This window comes from Saimiri boliviensis, chromosome Y, assembly GCF_048565385.1.
Source record: "Saimiri boliviensis isolate mSaiBol1 chromosome Y, mSaiBol1.pri, whole genome shotgun sequence".
Lineage (NCBI taxonomy): Eukaryota > Metazoa > Chordata > Mammalia > Primates > Cebidae > Saimiri > Saimiri boliviensis.
The window spans coordinates 11,451,600-11,474,020 of NC_133471.1; positions in this window are offsets into that span (position 1 = coordinate 11,451,600).

Genomic DNA, 22,421 nt, shown 5'->3' on the forward strand with positions numbered 1-22,421 from the left:
CCGAGGCTCCACAACCCGCGTGCACAGGCAACAGAGCCCCGGCGTGTGTGGTTTCAGAGCGCTGGCATACAAGCGCGCCGTCACAGCGCGGTGTGTGTGCGTGGCATCAGAATGCTTGGGTGCGAGCGCCCGTCAGGGTGCCGGCGTGTGAGCCTGGAGTCAGAGCACCGGCATGCGTGCGCGGCCTCACAGCGCAGGCGTGCGGGGTTTCAGAGCGTGGCGTGTCTGCGTGGCGTGTCAGAGTGCCAGCGTGTGAGCGTGGGGTCAGGGCGCCGGCGTGCGAGCCTGGGTTCACAGCACAGGTGTGCGTGGCTTCAGGGAGCTTGTGTGCGAGCCCGCCGTCAGAGCGCCTGCGTGCCTGGAGTCGGAGGGCCGGCGTGCTAGCGGCCCTGGAACCCCGGCATGTGTGGCCTTAGAGCACCAGTGTGCCCCGCGTCGCACCGGCATGCGTCTGTGGCGTCACAGCGCCAGCGTGTGTGCTGTCATAGCGCCGGCGTCAGGGGCAGCACGGCAGTCCGCAGAGTTTTGTTCTCCTAAGTAGAGACTTTGGGGGTACTGGTATGGCGGAGCTGCGTCCTCCTCCCCAGAAAACCCAGGGTGGCATTGCGGGGAGCGCCACGAGGATGGAGCTGTATTCTTCTCAGCACAGACCCTGCAGGCACACAAAGGCAGAGCCACGTTCTTAACACAGAACTTGGGGGCACTGCCTCAGTTTGGGACAACTCTGGGCCACATTCACGGTGAGTAAAATCCTTCCTGTTTGCAGCCCGGAATGCTGACGGTCAGAGACTAGTAAGAAGGTCTCTGTGTGGAAAACTGGATATCAAAAGCCTCTGAATCCTGTGCGCTGAGGTTCTCCCCACCCCATGCTAGGTGGCCTCAGAGCCAAGTCCGCACCTTAGCCCCAAAACACAAATAGAGCGTTCCCAAAGCAGATATGACACTCGAAATATGAATACAGCACCCACGGTGCTCTTGTACAAAACACCTGTAATGCCAGTGCAAGGCCTCAGTACCAAAATGTTAATATAAAACCAGCAGTACCCACGTGGCCCTGCTGGTACAGTACTGTTAATAATCAACGCTGACATACCAATGCAAACGTGGAAAATAACGGTTAGGGGTTAGAGTGAGGGTTAGGGTTTAGGGATTAGAAGATTTTTAGGCAAAATATAGTAAAATAGTTATTTGAGCAAAGGAATAATCGATGAATCATGGCTGAAGCTCTAAATGGAAAACAAGATTTGGGGCTGAGGTTTCTCGTTGGCTCCAGGTAGGGGAATGCATATTGTGGGATGGTTCCCTCCGTGTCACTCATCATACAGCCAACTGGCGGCTGGGCTTTTTGTCATTGACTGCGGTTGGTTGGTTAATTTTTTTTGTCAGTTTAAATGCTTCCAAGTTTGGTTTCCATTTGTTTAGTGAAGACTTCAGGCTAACAGCCTTCTCCTTTTTTGCTTTAACATGTCATGACCTTGGTACTTTTTCATTTTGCTTTCCTGGCGTTAATAGAAGTAAATTCACATATTTATTGTTATTCAGAAAGTCCGTTTAATTGGCAACCTATTTGTGATGGTGCATAAAATAATGTCTTTTAGTCACTGGCATCTTAGCTTAGATGAAATATGTTAACCATATTAAGCTTTGCTATTAAACCATAACGGGAGTTGAGTTTCCTTCCCCCACCTCCCCCAGGCGTTAACCATTTAAAATACACTCAAGCATCTCCTCACAATGTGGATACTTTCTGAGAAATTTGTCCTTAGCGATTTCATCTTTCTACGAACACCATGGAGTGTCCTTACAAAGCCTAGATGGTGTAGCCCCCTCCATCCCTAAGTTATACGGTATAGTCCCCTCCATCCCTAAGTTAAATGGTATATTGTTCCCAAGCAACAAACCTGTATGGCACATCTCTGTACTGAATGTTCTAGTTAACTGTCACACCATGGTGATTGTGGATTGTGAGCCCAAAATATCTGAGACAGGTCTCAGTCAATTTAGAAAGCTTATTTTCCTAAGGTTAAGGACATGCCCATGACACAGCCTTAGGAGGTCCTGACAACAGGTGCCCAAGGTGTTCACGGTACGGCTTGCTTTTATACATTATACGGAGACATGAGACACTAATCAGTATGTGCAAGTTGTACAGTTGTTTGGTCCAGTAAGGTGGAACAGTTAGAAGCAGGAAGTGGGGGTGCTTCCAGGTCAGAAGTAGGTAACTGAGATAAAAGGTTGCATTCTTTTGAATTCCTGATCAGCCTTCCACTGAATACACAATTTAGTCTGGCTTAGTGAGTCTTCGTTTTTACATATACAGTAGGGCAGAGGAATGGCGTGATCCCGGCCCACCACAACCTCTGCCTCCTGGGATCAGATGATTCCCTTGCCTCAGCCTCCCTAGCAGCTGGTATTACAAGCATGCACCACCACGCCTGGCTAATTTTTGTGTTTTTAGTAGAGATGGGGTGTCTCCATGTTTGTCAGGCTGGTCTTGGGACGCCTGACCTCAGGTGATCCGCATGTTTTGGCCTCTCATAGTGTTGGGATTACACGCGTGAACCACCATGCCTGGCCAGGAAGCATATTTTGATTCTGATACTGTCAACTGTATTTCAGGTATAACTTGTTTTCTTTGGAGCATTAAATACTGCTTTGGTATTTTGTTACACAAATAAAGCACAGATCCCTTTTTATCATTATATTCATTATTAGTTAAATTGATATGCAAATGTAGAAACATTCCAGAGTCTGGGCTTCCAGTATTTCTTTTCATCCTCTGAAAGGTAAATTATTTTTCCCCAAAATACACAGTGACATCTAAAGTCGCATTGAATGTCCTGCCACTTTTGTTCATCTAGTTTTATCAATTTCTGCAAAGCATCTTCGGGGGAATAACTTTGACTATCCCTTTAAACTCTTCTGTATTAGAAAGCATCATGATGAAACATTGAATAATTGTGGCCACAAAATCCATTTACAGTCTTTCTGTCTTTGAATATTTTTTCCAATGCTGAATATTTACTTTTATTGTTTTGTAGCTAAAAGTAATGCTGGGAATCCAAAGACAAACATTCATTAGAATAAGTGATTCAGTCACAATCAATTGCTATTTTAACTTTTTTTTTTTTTTTTTTTTTTTTTAAGTTATGCTTTTGAGAGCGTCCAGCCATAAATTAAAATAATCTCCAAGATATTTTTCCCCCTGGTTCTAAGGTGACAAGCTTTCCTAGAGAGTGAACCATACCACAAGAAAAAAGATGTGATAAATGTGTTTGTGTGTGTTATTTTAACCTAAAACAATGTAAAAGAGGCATTTCTTTGAAATTAGATATTAGAGTGCATAGTTTACTTTGCAGCATCATGAATACTCTTATTTTCAAAAACAGTGTCAATTAACACTTACTAATACAAATAAACAGATATTTGAAAAAAATTACAATTTTTTAAGAAAGGTTTTATTTTAAACTGGATTTAGATTCATGCCGATTGGGAAGAAAATGCAGATTTCCTGTGTAGACCCAACCTAGTTTACTTCTGTATTAACATGTCAACGCATATCAGATATGTTATTGACACTTTTATTTTATTTTATTTTATTTATTTTTTTTGATGGAGTCTTGCTCTGTCATTTAGATTGGAGTGCAATGCCACGATCTTGGCTCAGTGCAACTTCCGCATCCCATGTTTACCTGATTCTCCTGCTTCAGCCTTCCAAGTAAATGGGATGACAGGCGCCCACCAGCATACTTGGCTAATTATTTGCGTTTTTAGTAGAGATGGGGTTTTGCCATGTTGGCCAGGCTGATCTGGAACTCCTGATCTGACACGGTTTACTCTTCTCAGCCTACCAGAGTTCTGGGATAACAGGCATAAGCCACCATGCCTAGCTGAGTAATTGGTGTATTTTGTTAGGTGGGGTATTTGTTCAGGTATTTACCCAGTTTTAAAATCACATATGTATTTTGTAAATATCTTTTCAGGTCTGTCTTGTCTTTTCGTTTTCTAAATACGGTTTCTCATAGTACAATATTTAGTTTTATAAAGTCTGTGTTATGAATATTTTCATGAATTGGCATTTGATGTGTGATAAAAGTCAACAGCAAACCCAACATCACATAGATTTCTTTTAGAGTTTTTATAGTTTTGCATTGCACATTGCAGTCTCTGTCTCTGGACTATTTTGAGTAGTTTTTTTTTTTTTTTTTTTTTTTTTTTTTTTTAATTTGTGTGTATATTCATTTCATTCTACATGTCTTCTAAAGTCTTCCATCACCATTTTTGGGAAGATATGGCCACAGTGGTCTTCATTTTTGTTTGAATATCCAAAATTATTACATTGAATAAACCGAGTATTTAATTTTATAGGTATTTTAGGACAGCCAGTAGGGGGGTGCACGTCTCCCAAGAAACTGAGCAATAGTATCCATGTTGAGCTCTGGCGCCACCAGAGCCTGGGTGAACCCACTGGTGACCAACTTCTCTCTCAGGTGCCAGAAGCAGCAAGGAGCTTCGATGCCCTCAGGGCAGCACAAGGATCGGGTCAGTTAAGTGTTGTTCATTGGTTAGTGAAAAGCTTCCGTTACATGGCCATGAGCTCAGAGAAGAGAGTCTTTAGAGTACTAGTAAAGGAAGAAATTCATCTAGAAATATGAAGTCCCCAAATCCCATTGTTATGATTACACTCTGATATGATTGTCAGTGTCCCAGACACAGTAGCTGCTAAGATATATTCTCACAGTGTCCTCTAATAATCACACCATGCCCTAACATTACTGTGATATCCATACCATGCCTAACACCAATGTAATATCCCCACCATACTCTAACGCTAATCTGATATCCACACTTGCTTCTAATACCAATGAAATTCTATTCACACTGTGCTCTGACACTAATGTAATATGTGCACTGTTCCCCAATACCAGTATGATATGTACACCATGTCCTAACACTAATATTCACACTGTGCATAAAACTAATACACCTACAGAGTAGCCTCTCATATTAATAAATATAATAATATTTATTAAATGGAGTCTGTTGACATTGAGGCTTTTATACAGACTCACAACTTTGGATGAAGCATAGGCTCTATAGTGCATTTTTATGATGTTTCTGCTTTTCTAGCATAGTATTGGTATGGTTGTTTTAAAAAGTAATTTACTTTTTAGTAATGTCATACTTCTCTGAAACTTCTAGTAGCAGCAAAAAATATAACCTGTTTCTTTCCTTAGATTCCCCAGCAGTTATTGCTGTATCAGATTGCCATGCCCCACAAAATTTTACCCAAGGTACAAACACTCTCGCAGGTTACCACCACATAACCCCTAGATCAGGAAAACAGCATGGTTCCTATGTGATAATTTTGTCAACAAACTCATTTCACTTTTACTTTCTGTTCTACCTGTGAGTATAATGTGTTTTTTGATTCTGATCCAGTTTGCCTGGCACTGTTCCCCATCCTTTCCTGCATAGTCAGGATCTTGACACAGTTAAAGAACACTCAAGTTTTTGTTTGAGCCCCTCTTTTCAGGTCTTTGGGATATGTACCTAGGAATGGAATCACTGAGTCATATGGTAAACCTATTTGTAACTGTTTGAAGAAACACCAAATAATTTCACACATATTTTGCACCATTTAATATTGTCACAAGCAGTGTTTAATAGTTCATGTTTCTGCACATCTTTGTCAACACTTTTTTTTTTTAAGTATAGCTGTTCTAATGTGAGTTAGGGGGTATCTCTTTATGGTTTTAATTATGAGTCATGATGTTAAGCATCTTTTCATGTGCTTTTTGGTGAAGAATGTATTAAAGCCCTTTGTCGATTTTTAGGTTATGTTGTCTTTGTTGTAGAGTTATAAAAGTTATTTATACAATCTGGATAATAGACATGTTTGAAGTATCCAATGTGTTTTTTTTTCTTCCATTTTGTGGGTTACTGAAAAATAACAAGAGTTATGTGTGATGTCTGCCGTGGGGTCCTGAGACAGAGCTCTAAGCCTTTGGAATGTATGAAGTATGATGTGTCTTCTGTGTGCTAATGAAATGACTTATGGCTGGGGGTGGCTAGGGGCAGCTGGCCAGCCTCAGTGGGACTGTCTGCCAAGGGAACTAACCTTGTGGTTAGGGGATTTGAAATTTAATCTCCCTTCCTATCTCCGTGAAGGGGTGAGGTGCTGATGGTTGAGTTGATCACCTATGGACACTCATGTAACCAATCTGTCTATATACTAAAGGGCAGGGTTGGGAGAGTGCCAGCATCTGTGTTGCTGAACATAGGGAGATGCTGGAAGCATCATATCTAGAGAGGGTCTGGGAGGCCTGCATCCCTTATACATACTTGACATTGTGCATTTCTTTATCTGACTTTTCATGTGTAGCCTTTAAAATATCATTGGCAATAAGTCAGCCAGAGTAGGTACGCTGTTCTCATGGGTTCTGTAATGTGCTTTAGTAAATTGCTGAACCCCAATAAGGGTGTTGTGGGAGCCTCCAATCTGTAGCCAAGTCAGCCAGAAGGTAACTTGGGAACCTACTGTTTTTGATTGTCATCTTATAACTGAGTACTATTATTTTCTTATAGAAGAAATGAATTAATTTTACCATTTTTCTTGCCCTGCATTTCCTGGTTTGCTCTTTAGAAATGCAATTATAAGCTTCATTGTCTCTCCATGAGATAATTCCTACACGGAAAAGTTTTCTAACTCTGTGTTTTCTTAGAAGTTCCAGGGACCAAACCTTGAAATAAGCTAGGCATCTCCAGAACTCTCCCCTACCAGGAGATTGCCAGTAGACAACAGTCAATTTACAACTTAGCTCTGCCTATAGTGGTACTAGCAAGAACACCTAATGTCTAAAACATCAGAGCTAGTCTTATTGACCCTGCACCTCCTCACCCCATCCTCTGCATGCCATTTTGCCAAGTCCTACTTTTTTTTTTTTTTCTTTTTTGAGACAGAGTTTCGCTCTTGTTACCCAGGCTGGAGTGCAATGGCATGATCTTGGCTCACTGCAACCTCTGCCTCCTGGGTTCAGGCAATTCTCCCACCTCATCCTCCTGAGTAGGTGGGACAACAGGCATGCACCACCATGCCCAGCTAATTTTTTTTTTTTTTTTTTTTTTTTTTAGCAGAGACTGGGTCTCACCATGTTGACCAGGATGGTCTCGATCTCTTGATCTTGTGATCCACCCGCCTTGGCCTCCCAAAGTGCTGGGATTACAGGCTTGAGCCACCATGCCTGGCCCGCCAAGTCCTAGTTTTAAAGGTCCCACTTTGTGCCCTGGAAGTGGAAGTGGTTTTCTTAAGGCAAGAGCCTCTGTGGTCCCTTCAGCTAAGCTCTGTAATAAAGTCACTTTCTTTTTACCGTCCTTGTGTTTATCAATAATTTTCAAGCAACAAGCAGCATGACTTGCCTTCCTAGGACTGAGCCATTAGCCCATGGGGTCTGATGCTTTCTCCCGTTAGTGTCAGAATTGGATTGCACTGTAGGACACCTAGCTGAAAACCAACATTTGGTCTGTCTGGGGAAAAAAAAAAAAAAACCTATGCATCTGTTAATAGAAGTCTTCTGTGTTGAGTGTTGATAGAAGACAGCTTTTTTTTTTTTTTTCTATTATAACAATTCTTTCAATTTTTTTTTCTTCATGTCATCTGTGGCATAAAAGCTTTGAATTTTGAGGAAATCCATCGATTTATTTTTCTTTTTCTGGTTTGTGGTTTTTGTGTCAGATCTAAGAAACTATTGCTGCACCCATGGTCATGAAGCTTTAGCTGCGTGTTTTCTCTAGAGATTTTAGTTTTGCCATATTTAGATATTTGATACATTTTCAGTTAAATTTTTTGTGTGATATGAGGTAAGGATAAATTTTGTATCTCTTTATGTGGATCACAAGTTGCCTTACATCACTTGTTGAGGACAGCATTTTTCCCCAATTTAATGGTTATGGACCTTGTCTCAAATCAGTTGAGTATGGACGTATTATGTCTGGAATCCCAGTTCAGTTCAGTTGATCTTTCTGTTTATTTTTTGTGCCAGTATCACACTGTCTTGATTACTATTGCTTTGTAATAAGATTTGAAACTGGAATGTGTGAAGCTCCAGATTTGGAGTTATTTTTCAGGATCAGTTTTGCTTCTCAGGGTTCTTTGAAGTTCCATATGAACATTAGAATAAGCTTTCCCATTTCTGTCCCAAGGCCTTTGGGATATTTGTAGGAATGATATTGAATCTGTAGATTGCTTTGTGTAGTTTGGCAAACATAACAGATACGGTCTTCAAATCCATAAACACGTTATGTTTTTACATTTATTTGGGCTCTGTTTAATTTCCTTAAGCGATGTCTTATAATTTCCCCCATCTAAGTCTTGCTCTTTGATTACGTTTATTCCTAAATGTATTATTGCTATTGGTATTATTTAAAGGGGAATTTTTATAATTTTGTTTTCAGATTCTTCATTGTTAGTGTATACATATAAAATTGATTCTTTGGCCAGGCTCAGTGGATCACACATGTAATTCCAGCACTTTGGGAGGCCGAGACAGGCAGATTACCTGAGGTCAGGAGCTCAAGACCAGCCTGGCAAACATGGCAAAAACTTAGGTCTACTGAAAATACAAAATTAGGCAGGCCACCGTGGACTTACTGGGATAAAAGATCATGTTCATGATGTTTGATGCTTTCAAAATGCTCTTGGTTTAAATTTGCTGTTATTATGTTGAAGATTTTTAGTCTACATTTCTGAGTTTATAGATCAGTCCTTGAAGTGGCGTGGCACTGACTAGGATGGATAAGAATGGGATTGTGAATAGGCTGTGGTTAGTATTTACAGATTTAGTGTGTCAGGGTATTACAGAATCAAGAGATAGGGATTTAAGGGTTAAGAGTTTACCAATTGTAGATTATAGTGTAAGGGTTGCAAGATAGGATATTCCAGTTGGTGGTTGTGAGCTGTGTAGTAGAGATTAGTGGGAGAGATCAGGTGAGTAACAGGGTTAGGTTGAGAGGTCAGGATTATGGTAAAGAGTTAGGGTGAAAGGGTTAGTGAGGTTTATGGTTAGGGTTACAGTAAAGGTTAGAGTTAAGTTTAATTTTGAAGAATATGTCGAGTGAATTTTTGTATAAGTTGGAAAATGGGCATCCATGTTTTTATTTCCTATCGTTTCCAATTAATTCTCCCTTCTTCATGGGCTCCGTGTCAGTTTGCATTTCCAGAATGATGGCGCTGAACACTTTGCCTTTTGACTTGAAGGGCACACATCCACCCACCAGTGACATGACCATGATGGCCCTGAAGTGCCACCAGCTGCCGGCAAAGGGCACATGAGCCCCAGATTTTCTAGTCCCAGGGGCCACAGCATCCCACCCATTTACTCCACGCAGGCCCTTGCAAGGGCAGGAGCCAGGTTCTCCTCAGCACAGACCAGAGAACGCTACTCACTTTGGGACACATCGAGCCCGTGACCACGGTAACATCTTTCCTGTTTGCCACTCTGACTGCTGAGGGGCAGAGACCCTTCGTGTGGAAAATTAGAAACCAAAAACCACAGTGAATCCATTGCAGCCAGGGTTGTTGTCAGCACCCAAGGTGAGGTGGCCACGGGACTATGCTGCAGGCTCAGATCAGAAATGCAGCATCAAGAGCAAATAGAACACCCTCCACACTGATGATAATCCTTTATAATACCAGTAATGCTCTGTCTGTGGTGCTGATGTAAGCACCCATTATGCAGATGTCAATTCCGTTAGGGGAATGTGCCAGCCGCTGTGCAGGTCCCGATCCTGGGAATGTGGATGTGTCTCTCAGAGTGTACAGAATGCCTCTAATGCCTGTGAGTGCACACGTATCATCCAGAGCACCCATAATATAGACTTATGCAGCACCCATCACACTCATCTAACACCCAGAACATGCATATGTCCCTCAGAGTGCACACATATCACCCAGAAAGCCCTTGACAACATCAGACTCAGAGTGCACATGTGTCACCTGGAACGCAGAAGTGACACCAACTATCCCAACATCTGTCACACTTCTATAACCCCCAGAACAAGCATGTGTCCCTCGGAGCACACACATATGCCCAGAATGCCGGTGACAGTGTCAGAGTGCACATATCACCTGGAATGACAAATGATATTGTCAAATTAAGCCAAACACCCATCACACTCATATAACCCCTGGAACATGCATGTGTTCCTCAGAACACACACATATCACCTGGAATGACTGTTACACTGTCAGACTTAGAGCGCTCTTATCACCTGGAACACACAGATGATGCTGTCAGACTAATCCAACACCCATCACACTCATATAACCCCCAGAACACACTTGTGTCCCTCAGAACACATTTGTAATGCCTGGAATCACCATGATACCATCAGACTAATGCAGCACCCATCACACTCATATAACCCCCAGAACATGCAAGTGTCTCTTACAACATACCTATCACTTGGGTTGCAGATGTCACCTTTGGAATGTCTGCAGCACCAAGGATGGGACCCTCTGGGTCTTGCCGGGGCACTGGGTTCACAGCCTATGCTGGACTGTGTTTGGGCTGGATTTGGCCTCTGTTATGAAGTGTGATGTTGTTTCTGCTATTCTGACAAGGTGTTGACAGGATTGTTACAAAAAGTAGTTGACTTCCCAATAACGTCATGCTTCTGGGAAACTTGCACTTGCAGTTAGTATGCCATCTCCTTTCCTCTGATTCCCCAGCATTTACATGCTGTGTCAGATTTGCAGCTTCACATAAGATACCCCCATGTGTTTCACCAAAAGCATAAACACTCCTTCAGGTGACCCCCACGTAACCCCCAAATCAGGAAATAACACGTTTTTTCTTTTTTTCTTTTTTTTTTTTTTGGAGACGACAGCTCTGTTGCCAGGCTGGAATGCAGTGGCATGATCTCAGCTCACTGCAACATCCAGCTCCCGGGTTCAAGGGATTCTCCTGCCTCAGCCTCTCTAGTAGCTGGGATTACAGTTGTGCACCATCACGTCTGGCTAATTTTTTGTATTTTTGGTAGGGACAGAGTTGCACCATGTTGGCCAGGATGGTCTTGACCTCTTGACCTCCTGATCCTCCTGCTTTGGCCTCCCAAAGTGCTGGGATTACATGCATGAGCCATCGTGCCCAGTCTAAAATACAAGATTTCTGTGTGAAAGTCCTCTCCACAGACAGACTTGAATTCACTTCTTACCCTAGTTGTCAGAAAAATGTCTCTTTCCACATGGGCCCAATTTTTATTTTTGGGAATTGTTCTTAATGTTCTCTCAATTTTTTTTTTTTCTTTTTTGATACGGAGTTTTGCGTTTGTTGCACAGGCTGTAGTGCAGTGCTGTGATGTCTGTTCGCTACAGCTTCTGTTTGCCAGGTTCAAGAGAGTCTCCTACCTTAGCATCTTGAGTAGCTGGAATTATAGGCATCCACCACCACGCCTGGTTAATTTTTTGTATTTTTAGTACAGATGGGATTTCACCATGTTGGCAAGGTTGGCGTAAAACTCCTGATCTCAGGTGATCCACCCACCATGGCCTCTCCGACTGCTGAGATTACAGGCATAAGCCACCTGTAACCAGCTGACTACTTGGAAGATCTTTCATCCATCCCACCCGACTGGTGATCTCATTTGGTCATGTCAGAGTATTTATTTACAATCACAAATTTCATCCTGTCAAGCTCTGGATTTAACTTTGCCAATGGTTTCCCAATGCTCTTAGAACCATGGCCTCCAGGCTCTGAGTGCTCCTGCCTGCTGCCCTCTCCTATCCAGTCTGCCACAGGTGTGTGCAGTTCCTCTGGGAACACAGGCTCCTGGGTTTCTCAGCAGTGATTTTCTATGTGTTTTCCCAGTGACCACCTTAGGTTTTTAAGGTTTTTTTTAGTTAAGTTCTTAAAGTCATAGCAGTTGTGTTATCTAAAAGTAGAAAAGTTAATAATATCATAATATCATTTTTCTAAAGACAAAGGAGTAATCCATTATTTATTAGACCACCTGTGAGATGATCCTTTTTTTTTTTTTTTTCTCAGATGAAGTGTCCCTGTGTTGCTCAAGGTGGAGTGCAGTGGCACAATCTTTGCTCACCATAGCCTCCACCTCCAGGGTTGAAGCAATTTTCATGTCTCAGTCTCCTGAATAACTGGGACTATAGACACCCATCATCACACCCAGCTAATTTTTGTATTTTTAGTAGAGATGGGGTTTTGCTATGTTGGCCAGGTTGGTCTTATACTCTTGACCTTATGATCCACCTGTTTTGGCCTCTGAATGTGCTCGGATTACAGGTGTTAGCTAGCATGCCCAACCTATGTTTAACATTTTTAGGGAATACCAAACTACGTTAAAAGTAGAGTGCACTATTTTATGTTCCACATACGATATTTAAGCTTTGTGATTTCTCTCTTACCTTGCCAACACTTGTTATTTTACATTTCTTAAATCATAGCCTTTCTACTGTGTGTTTGAAGGAACATGTGATTGTGATTTCAGTTTAGATGGCCATAATGATAATGGCATTCATGATCTTTTCATGTGTTTCTTTTCCATTTATGTTTTATTGGTGAAGTGTGTGTTGAACTATTTCTGAATTGTGTAGTTTTGTTGTTTTAGTTGTTGAGTTATCCAAGTGATACATTGTGGTTAACAAACTGTCATTAAATACTTAATGCACAAATATTTTATTCTGTTTTTTGGGTTGTCTTTTCGCTTTTTTTTTTTTTTTTTTTTTTTTTTTTTTTTTTTTTTTTTTGAGAAGGAGTCTTGTTCTGTCACCAGGATTGGACTACAGTGTCGAGATCTTGGCTCACTGAAACCGCCACCTCCTTGGTTATGATAAGGGAATGGATCATCTTTTTATGTGCTTCTTTTCCATTTGCATGTCTTATTGGCAAAGGGTATGTTCAACTGTTTCTCTATTTTGTAATTTTGTTTTTGTTGTTGAGTTATTCGAATTATACATTGTTGTTAACAGATTGTTTTTAGATACATAATGCAGAAACATTTTCTTCCTGTCTGTAAGGTTATCTTTTTACTTTTATTTTTTTTTTTTAGATGGAGTCTTGCTCTCTCTCCCTGGCTGGAGTGCAGTAGCACTATCTACTCACTGCAACCTCCAGCTCCCAGGTTCAAGTGCTTCCTCTGCATCAGCCTCCTTAGTAGCTGGGATTATTGGTGTGTACGACCTATAATGTTTGTATTTTTTAGTAGAGACGGGGTTTCTCCTGTTGCTTTGGCTGGTCTCGAACTCGTGACCTCAGGTGATACATCTCCTTTGGCCTCCAAAAATGCTGAGATTACAGGTGTTAGCCATTGCACCCTGTCACTCCCAGGCATTTTGTTTTTCTTTCTTTCTTGTTTTTGAGATTGGATCTTGCTCTGTCGGCCAGGCTGGAGTGTAGTGGCCTGATATTGACTCACTGCAACCTCTGCCTCCTGGGTTCAAGCAATTCTCATGCCTCAACCTCCCAAGTAGCTTGGATCCAGGTGTGTGCCACCACGCCTGAGTAATTTTGATATTTTTAGTAGTGATGGGATTTTACCATGCTGGCCAATGTGATCTGATCTGGAACTCCTGACCTCAGTGATCTGTCTGCCTCAGCCTCCCAAAGTGCTGGGATGACAGACATTAGCCACCATTCCCAGCCTTTCTTTTTTGAGATAGGGTGTTGTGCTGTCTTCCAGGCTGGAGTGCAGTGGTGCAATCTCGACTTAATGCAACCTCCAATTCTGGGCGGAAGCAGTCCTCCTGCCTCAGCCTTCCAAGCAGCTGGGACTACATGTTTGTGCTACCGTACCTGGCTAAATCTTGTATTTTTACTAGAAATGTGGTTTTGCTATGTCATCCTGGGTGGTCTTGAACTGTACTCAAGTGATCCACCTCTCTCAGCCTTCCAATTTGCTGGGATTAGAGGCATTAGCTACTGTGCCCGGGCTTTTTTTATTATTATTATTTTATTTTATTTTATTTTTTATTTTTTTATTTTTGAGGAGATACCAAAGTATGTTACAAATAGATTGTAACATCCAATATTCCATATAAAGTATTTAATGTTTGTTTAATGTTTGTAATTTGTCTCCGACATCACTGACTTGTCCGTTTACATTTCTTGTATTTTAGCCTTTCTAATGTGTGTGAAGGAGTATGTCACTGTGGTTTCAGTTTAGATGGCCATCATGATAATGCCATTAATCATATTTTTATGTGCTTCTTTTCAGTTTGCATGTGTTACTGAAGGAGTGTATGTCCCAGTGTTCCTTCATTTTATTACTTTATTGCTTTTGTTGTTGAGTCATAGAAATTATACATTGTGGGTAACAGACTGTTGTTATATAATGTTCAATATATTTTCTGTTTATTTTTTTCACTTTTCTTTTTTTTTTTTTTTTTTTTTTGAGACGGGTCTTACTGTTTTGAACAAGCTGTAGTGCTGCTGTACAATCTCTGGTTACTGTAACCTCCAGCTTTTGGGTTCAAGCAATTCTCCTATATGAGCCTCCTCAGAAGGCTGGGATTACAAATGTGCATAACCATGCCTGTTTTTTTTTTTTTTTTTTTTTTTTTTTTTTTTTTTTTTTTTTTTTTTTTTTTTTTTTAATGTGTTTTTAGTGAAGACTTTATTTGTGTTAAGAGTTAGGGATTAAGGGTAGAGGTTAGGATTAGGGTTTAGGGATTTTGGTTAGGGTTACATGTTAGGGTTGGGGATGGGGTTAGGGTTAGAGTTGGGTTAGGGTTAGGCTTAGGGTTTAGGGTTAGGGTTAGAGTAGGGGTTAGGGTTAGGGTTTAGGGTTGGTGTTAGTGTTAGAGTTAAGAGTTGGGGTTGAGGTTAGTGTTAGGGTTAATGTTTAGGGTTGGTATTAGGGTTAGAGATTAAGGTAGGGTTAGGGTTTAGGGTTACATTTAGGGTTAGCGTTAGGGTTAGGGTTTAGAGTTAGGTTTTGTGATGGGGTGTGGGGGTGCCAGAATTTGTCAACAGGGCCGCATTGCCTCTGAAAGTCCTAGGAAGGATCCTTCTGTGCCACCTCTAGCTTCTGGTCGCTGCCAGCAATGAGTGGCTATGGTGGTATCGAGCCAGTCTCTGTCTCTGACCCACGTAATGGTCTCCTGCCTTCTGGGTGGTGTCTTCACATGGCCTTCTCCTTGGAACAGCATTCATTGGGTGTGTGGCCTACCTTCATTCACTATGGTCCCATCTTAACTTGATGATACTTAAAAACAAACAAACAAACAAACAAAAAAACCTGCAACTATTTCCAAATAACACCACGTTCACCATAGTCCAGCACATCTCCTCTCTGAGCTTCCAGTGTTTCATCTGAGGAATGGAAACAGCAGCAGGTTCCAGGATGTAGGGTGATGGTGGGAGTTAACAGAGATGTGATGCAGGAATGCTCAGCCTTGGTGCCTGGCACAGAAGTTAGCATTGCTGTTGTCATGATTGCCTCAAAAGAGAGGTGTTGGGACCCCTTTTCCTCAACACTTTTCCCCTCCTGGGGTTGGTACTGGTTCATTGGTTCTTTTATCCACCCGCCCACCCATTCTCCCTCGAGTTTTTCTCTTACCCCCACCACTGCTCTCCCATTTCAACATAGGTACAGCTCACCTGGAAGAGAGGACAGCGTGTGACTCTGCAGCTCACCTGGGCCAACAGGTTCTCAGCACACAGCACCACCTGGGATGGCTGTCTGGCTGCCTCCCCAGGGCAAGTATGTTGGGTCTGGCCATTGTGCCCAGTGTGGGGCTCCCCTTTGTTCAAGGCTTCTCTGCTGCCTCCCCCGCCAGGTCATGTACCCTATTCTCTTCCCTGTCAGCTCCAGGAAACTTTGGGCCTGGAACCCCTCCAGGCCTGCGGGGCCATAACACAGACCCCAGACCCCAGATGTGTTCATTGAACAGTTCCACCTGTCCTGGAGCCAACAGCATATGCAGTGCAGCTTTACCTATGCGGTGAGGGCTGGGAAGCAGTGTCCAGGCAGGGACCCCCATATGGCTCCACATGCTGCAGAAGTGCCCCGCACTGGTACTATCTGGTCTTGAGTTCCAGTTCTTGTGGGATGCTGGGCAACTCACTTCCCTGCTGTGCACCTTGGGTTTCTCACCTGTGAAATGGGCACGATATTCCCTTCCTACCTGGGATGTGGTGAGGGATCTGGAAGACAAGAAAAGCATGTGTTTTCAGCATGAGATCCTGGAAACAGATGGGGAAGGAGATGGGGTGCTAGTGGGCTTCTCAGGAGGGGGCAGAGGGAGATTGGGAGCTCAGGTTTCTGGAGCCATCAGGAACCAGGTCTCCTCCAGCATCACTACCTGATGGGCTCCTCATGGGGCCTAGCACTGTCCTGCAGAGCCTCAGGCAGGAACTCACTCACGGAGAACTAGGGAGAACTGGCCCTGGAAGCCCCCTTTCTCTCCTTGGCCTCCCATCTGGGTTCCTGGGGCTCTTAGACCCATCCCCCTAAGTGCTCACAGCAGGAATCCTGCCATGGTCAGGGTGCAGTGGCTCACACCTGTAATTCCACCACTTTGGGAGGCTGAGGTGTGGAATCACCTGAAGTCAGGAGTTCGAAACCAGCCTGGCCAACATGGTGAAACACTGTCTCTACTAAGATGACAAAAATAGCTTGGCATGGTGACGTGTACCTGTAGTCTCAGCTATCTAGGAGGCTGAGGTGGAAGAATCACTTGCACCTGGGAGGTAGAGGTTGCAGTGAGCCGAGATTGTGCCACTGCACTCCAGCTTGGGCTACAGAGCAAGACTCTGTCTCAAAAAAAAAAAAAAAAATCCTGCACCAGAGTGTAAGGGAATGCCTGTGGCTGATGAGGTCTCTGACGGTGGATTCTTGGAACATGTTCTTGCTAGGTGAGGGTCTCCACCTGCAGTTGGCCATGGGCATTCTCTTATGTGATGAGCCCCTGACACATGGGCCCTCTCATTCCAGAGGCATCAGCCATCTCAGCCAGACAAGATCATCATGGAGGTCATGCTGGAGCACATCCTCAGGGCCTTTTGAGCCCAGCAGAGTTTCTAGGGAGAAGTATAGACTGACTACACACACTGGCTGTGGCACTCCCTCCAACTGGGGCTCTGTGATCTGCCCAGGGTGAGTCCGCCCTGGGGAAAGAGGCAGCTGGAGGACCAGGGACCTGTGGTAATGGCGCAGTACAGATGGTGGTGCCTGCAGAGGACAGGGGTGTGAGCGAGGCAGCCAGACACCAGTATGGTGGCTCTGCCATTTGCCTGTTGGGTGACTGGGCAGAGCACATCTCCTCTCTGAGCTTCCAGTGTTTCATCTGAGGAATGGAAGCAGCAGCAGGTTCCAGGATGTAAGGTGATGGTGGAAGTTAAGAGAGATGTGATGCAGGAATGCTCAGCCTTGGTGCCTGGCACAGAAGTTAGCATTGCTGTTGTCAAGACTGCCTCAAAAGAGAGGTGTTGGAACCCCTTTTCCTCAACACTTTTCCCCTCCTGGTGTTGGTACTGGTTCATTGGTTCTTCTATCCACCCACCCACCCACCCATTTATTCACCCATCCTTCCTTCTTCCTTCCCATCTTCCATCCATCCCCCTATTTCTGCCCTCCCACCCTACCACCCTCACTCCCTTGCATCCCTCCATACCTCCACCATCCATCCATGCATCCATCCACCATTCATCTACCATCCATCCATGCATCCACAATCCATCCATGCATCCCAGGGACCCACACTCTTCTGTAAAGGGACAGATAGTAAATATTTTAGGCTTTATGAACCATCCAGTCTCTGTTTCAACTACCAACTCCACCACCGTCTTGTGAAAGCAGCTATGGATGGCATGTGAGTGAATGAATATGGCTGTATTCCAGTAAAAGTGTTTTTAAGAGTTGGCAGTGAGTCAGATTCAGCCCTGAACCATCGTTTCCCACCCCTTATCTATTCCTCTGTTCATTCAGAAAACGTGTGTGATTTACCTATGTCAGGCTGTGCTCTAGGTTGAAAAAGACAGCCCAAGTGCTGACCTCCTGGGTGGTGCATTCCAGTGGGGCCAGGTTGGTCTGTGGTCAGGGCATGATAAATGCTGTGCAGGGAGGAAGCAGGGAGAGGGGGCAGGGTGTTGGAAAAGGGGCCTTACTGGTGAGGGTGAGCCCTGCAGAGGGAAGGGGCCTGAGGCAGGACTTTGTCTTGAGTACCACGGGGTAGCCCTTACAGAAGTAGCGAGGGAGGTGAGGTTGGGAAGATGAAACAGTCCACAGGCCATGCCAGAGCCCAGCTTCTCTTAAGTGCACAGAACAATGTCTGATTTGCATTTTTTTTTCCTGAGACAAAGGGTTTTGCTCTGTCACCCAGGCTGGAGTGCAGTGGTGTGATCTCAGCTCACTGCAAACTCCACCTCCCAGGTTCAAGGAATTCTCCTACCTTAGCCTCCTGAGTAGCTGGGAGAGGTAAGCGTCACCATGCCCGGCTAATTTTTGTATTTTTAGTAGAAACGGGGTTTCACCATGTTGGTCAGGCTGGTCTTGAACTCCTGACCTCATGATCCACCCACCTCAGCCTCCCAAAGTGCTGGGATTACAGGTGTGAGACACCATGCCTGGCCCTGATTTGCATTTCTTAGAGGTTAGCTGGGGCAGAGGCAGGCATGGAGGCTGGGAAGTGACAGCTACTGCAGTATTCCAGGTACAGGGGATCGTGAGAAACAGCTCTTACCCCCACCCTGTGCCTGCCTGACACCCAGACTCTTTCATCCTAGGCGCTCTTGGTCTCTGGAGAGCACATCCTGGGCCAGAGTGGGCTGCTGCTCTGTTCCCTCTGCCAGCTGGGCCTCACCCCAGCCCAGACCATGGCCTGCACCTCAGCCTGACCCTCCAAAACCACAGCAGGCCTCATTCGCCTGACTTCTCTGGGGAGCTGGAGGTGGGTGGCCAGGACCAGGCTGACAGTCCCTGGGGAAGATGCCTGGACTTTCCTCCCATTCTCCCTGGGCAGCAGGTTCTCACTGCCTGGGCAGTCTTGCCATCTAGTGGTCAGCTGAGGAACTGCAGATGAGCACCCTGGATGAGGCCAGAGCGTCACTCTGGGTGCCGGGAACACCTGCTGAACCCAAGGCGAAGCCTGGCACCAAGGCAAAGCAGCTCCTCCACCAGCCCAACACCCAGCCCTTCTTATAACGGAGAGGTAGTAGCTGGGCTGCCCAAGTTTGAATCTGACCCCAGCTGCCTCCTGACATCTGAGTTTCCTCCCCTGTAAAGTGGTTATAATAACGGCCCTGATCCTATCTCCCAGGGGGTTAATATTGTAGAGATTGCACATGTCCATTGGCATAGATTGCTTAGAGTATTGCCTGATGAAAAACTGCCACTACGTAAGTATTTGCTGTCATTAGCCATTATTGGCCCCATCTCCTCCCTTTCCTTTCTCCCAGCAGCCCTGGAAAGTAGGAAAGGGCAGAGTTTGCCTCCAATGCCTACTCTGCCCTGATTTGGCAAGGAGATCACAGCAAGGAACCTCTCTGAATATCTGTTTCCTCATCTTGGATTAGGTATTTCATAGGGTGGTTTTTGGAGCTCTGTATAGCAGTTCCCACTGCCTGCATAGCCAAGGCATGTGACATAACAGGTGCTCTCTTGGTGTTTCCATTGGTCTCCTCTGTCTCCCTGGCTGGGTGAACTTGACCTTGTGATTTTCCTTTGCTGAGCCTCAGTCTTTCCCACTGTCAAATGGGAACATCTAACATCTCCCTTGCAGAATCCTTAGGAGGAAAACAGACATTTGTATAACATCTGCACATAGTAGGTGCTTGTGAGAAGGGAATTCCCTCCCTTTCTGGCACCTGGAGCTGGATGAGGATGGCATTTTGGGTTGATAGTCCAGCAGCTGTGGCCATTTCCAAGGAGCTTCTCCTTCCAAGGTTCTTGTTCTCTGGGACTGATGGTCACTTCCCGTTTCCCAGACAGGGTCCTGGCTGCTCCCAGATCTGTAAGCCCCATGCCCAGTGGAAACAGATGCCTGGGAATGAGCCTGTGGTGGACACTAGGCAGGTTACTCGTCCTCTGGCTTCCCTGTCCCAGATTTATTATGGACAGCTGTTCTGGTACCTCCTCATTGGCTCCATTCTGGTGTCTGTGGAGTGATCAGAGGCTTTCTCAGCCTTCTCTCTTCCTCCCCACAACCCTGTGGCCCCAGGACAGATGAGGGACAGATTCAAGGAGGTCAGGCACTTTCCCAGGCTGCACAGAGGTGGGTGGGGCCCTTGCTCTTCAGTGATAGCCAGCGGGGCTGAGCCCGACTCTGTGTGGTCTGCAGACTGTCCCTTGCCCCCACCTGCCTGGCAGGATCACACTGTGGTCTGTGAAATTCCACAGGAGTCCTAGGCTGTACCTTCTTACTAACTTGGATCTCCTCAGAGATCAATGTGCTTCTGCATGTTTAGTAAGCACCCTGCGTTAAGTTCCCTGCATTAAGTTCCAAGGGCTACTGTATTAAATTGCCACCAACCAGAAGACTTAATGCAACAGACATGTTTGATCTCACAGTTATAGAGGCCAGAAGTTGTCAGCAGGGCCACATTGCCTCTTAAAGTCCTAGGAAGGATCCTTCTGTACCACCTCTAGCTTCTGGTCACTGCCAGCAATGAGTGGCTATGGTGGCATCGAGCCAGTCTCTGTCTCTGTCCCACGTATTGGTCTTCTGCTTTCTAGGTGGTATCTTCACGTGGCCTTCTCCTTGGAACAGCATTCATTGGGTGTGTGGCCTACCTTCATCCACTATGGTCCCATCTTAACTTGATGATACTTGGGAAAAAAAATGCAACTATTTCCAAATAACACCACCTTCACAGGTATGGTAGGGGCATCTCGACTTCAATATATGTGAAGAATCAAATTCAACCTAGAACAGACACACATGCGTGCACACACACACACACACACACACACACACACACACACACACTCACTTACTTTTAAGTCCTTGTAAGTTTTGTGAACCATTGTTCAGTATGTTTTACAGAGCTTGGAATTGAGAGCCTGAGAGGGTGCTGCCCTTACTGAAGGGTACACAACTTGTTAGCTGCAGTGTCTGGAGTAGAATACAGGGTAGCTGAGGCTCCTTTCCCCACAGGATCTCCTCCAGGCTTGTGTTCTCTTGGGGCCTCTGAGCCTCTCCTCTACCCTATTCTAGACACCTGTTTTGGTCCTGGTCCCTGCGATGTCCCAAGGAGAGGTGCCTGCAGGGATTTAGGTAAACTGCTCAGTGCCTGGGGTGTTATGCCAGGTGTTACCTGCATCTACTTGAGCTTGCTTAGACCTTTGCAGTAGTTCCTATGCCAACTCGGAAAGCCTGGGCTGTTGGCAGAAACACCTGGCCACTGAGAATATAAGAAACACAAGTGCCTGGGGTGCCCCCTCAAACCAATTAAATCAGAGTGTCTGGGCAGGGCCTAGGAAGCCATCTCTAAGTTGCCCTGTGAGGCTGCTGCTAGGTTGGTGGGCTCCTAGATGGTTTTTGTTGTTGTTGTTGTTGTTTTGGAGAAAGAGTCTCACTCTGTCACCCATGCTGAAGTGCAGTGGCGCCATCTTGGCTCACTGCAACCTCCACCTCCCGCTTCAAGCGATTCTTCTGACTCAGCCTCTCAAGTAGCTATGACTACAAGTATGTGCCACTACACTCAGCTAATTTTTGTATTTTTAGTAGAGACAGCATTTTACTGGGTTGGCCAGGATGATCTTGAGCTCCTGACCTCATGTTCCACCTCATGATCCACAATCCACCTGCCTTGGCCTCCCAAAGTGCTGAGATTACAGGCATGAGCTACCATGCCTGGCCTAGATGGATATTTAAAAATTGTTTAAATATATTTGCTATGAGACTGCCTAATTTTTGTGTTTTTGGTAGATACGGGGTATTGCCATGTTGTCCAGGCTGGTCTCAAACTCCTGGGCTCGTGATGTGCTCACCTTAGCTTTCTAAAGTGCTAGGCCTCCCAAAGTGCTGGGATTACAGGAGTGAGCCATTGTGCCCAGCCTTGAGTATTCTCATAGGTGCTTTATGTGATGAGGCACTGGGAGCCTTTTGGGAGGGATGTGGCACAGGGAACCCTTTTGCCCTGGAGATTGGGTGTGGTTATTGTGCCTTCCTTTTGTTTCCTACACATCCGACTGCAGTTTCCTACACATTCCTCAGCCAGCCCCTTCCTAAGCCTGGGGCTGGCAGAAGACAGAGACCAGGGAAAGGGCCTAGGACAGACTCCACTCTGTACTTTGCCCCTCTGCTTGCAGCTTCACAGCTCCAAGGCTCAGTGGGTTGGCCTACTGGGATGTGTATCCAGCTTCTCAAAGCCTGGTCCAGTTGGAGGGAAATATGGAAAACAGGGAGGAGAAAGTGAGGCCATCCATGTCCAGGGTTTTAAGCTGTCTCCAGACTTCGGTGTCCC